This window comes from Morone saxatilis, unplaced genomic scaffold (genome assembly GCF_004916995.1).
Source record: "Morone saxatilis isolate NCDOM2014 unplaced genomic scaffold, NCSU_SB_2.0 Contig15, whole genome shotgun sequence".
NCBI lineage: Eukaryota > Metazoa > Chordata > Actinopteri > Moronidae > Morone > Morone saxatilis.
This window is the reverse complement of record NW_023339707.1, coordinates 25774196-25775802: the sequence shown is the minus strand read 5'-3', so window position 1 is coordinate 25775802 and position 1607 is coordinate 25774196. Positions and strand designations below refer to the sequence as shown.

General features: G+C 39.7%; 1 long non-coding RNA gene across 1 annotated transcript in view; it reads right to left on the bottom strand.

Moving 5' to 3' along the window:
* Nucleotides 1-117: 117 nt before the first annotated feature.
* LOC118324588 overlaps nucleotides 118-1607 on the bottom strand; it is a 3058-nt gene continuing 1568 nt past the window's right edge. Inside the window, exons 2-3 of the long non-coding RNA XR_004796566.1 lie at nucleotides 1460-1491; nucleotides 118-474 (exon numbers count right to left, since the gene is read on the bottom strand). This is a non-coding gene — a long non-coding RNA (uncharacterized LOC118324588). The remainder of the gene's footprint in view (nucleotides 475-1459; nucleotides 1492-1607) is intronic.

Sequence of the window (1607 nt, the reverse complement as noted above, 5' to 3'; positions counted from 1 at the left end):
ACACACACACACACACACACACACACACGCACGCACGCACACACACACACACACACACACACACACACACACACACACTAATGTCCACTGCTAATGTACAAAACAGCAAACAATGCATATAAAATAGGAATATATTATTTCTTCAGATTACAGAGATAGATATACAGATATACAGAGAGAATTCATACAGGATGCAGTGTGAGGGTGTGAATTTAACACTTTAACACAAACCACAGCCGTGCAGCACTAAGTGTGCCTGACCACATGCAACTGAAGTCTGCCAGCATGTGTAAATGCTCCAACTTAAAAAACTCCACAGACATGATGCAACAGCTCCTTCTGCAGCACTCATTCAATCTGTGACTTAACTGTGGAGTCACATTCCCCTCTGGTGGGTGAGAGAGTGCTATAGACCTGGTCTTCATCCATCGTAACTGGGTGGAGTGATTGGTAGACTCCATCAGGACCTGCACTCTGTTCATAACATGTTTGTTATCAGACTGGTACCAAATAAGACAATGCACTGGTGCAACGTGTCTACAAAGGCTGTACATTAGCAAACAGGCACTGAGGTTGGGAGCTACAAGACAAAGGGGAAAATATACACATTTTCCATTTAGGTAAGAAAAAGTTCTTATCATGCAAAGGGAGTCAAATACCATAGCAGCAAACAATGAAAGTAATGCTGAGTGAGAATGATGAGTGGAGAAGAACAGACAGTTACACAAGCCTGAAAGGTTTCCTACAAAGTAGTTTGTATCTTACATGCAGGAGAATTAAATAGTTGAAAGTATTCTAACATTATTTAGTATATGATAAGTTGGTTCAAAACTGTATTCTCCGTGTGTTAGAGAAATAAAGACTAAGAGCACAATATGATAGCTGATAAGTATCATCTGTAGACATTTTGTCATCTCTGCAGAGCTCAAGATATTCAGTGAAATATGTATGTTCACTATGTTGATGATTCATTATTCACTGTTAGAATTATGTTGAACCAAAAAATATGTTAAAAAGAGAAGTGAAAACAATCATATATAGCTGTAGTGTTTCTAAGAAAAAGTTAGTAGACAGTTAGGTGTTAAGTGTCCTTAAGAAGAGGGAAGTCAAAGAACAGAGAAGTAGAGAAGCGAGCACATGAGGGGCAAACACAATAAGACACTGCTGGAAACTCTTTGGTTGAGTGACATGATCAGTAAAACCTCACTGCAGAAATTCATTTCAGTGAAGACATTTTAGATATATGATTGTTTTGTTTTGATAGTTTCTCCTTCACACTTGGAAAGGGAGGGTGAAGTGAGGGAGTAATGAAAAAGTTGATCTACTCGATCCTGAACAGCATGAACATAAGAAACGAGAAAGGTAAACTAGCGGCAGGATTCATGCTGTGTCATTGCTGTGGGAGGTCCAGCACAGAAAGCCTTACACATGGTTAAAGATTCAAAATGGCAAAACTCACCTCTCCTGCATCTTCTGGTGGGGAAACAACCACTGGAAAACAATCAGGGCAGCATTTGTTATCTGACTGGCCAAAATAATGTTCATTGGAGGATATGTAATACAGTAAATACGGTACAGTGGCGGTCCTGGATGTTTTGGTGCCCCAA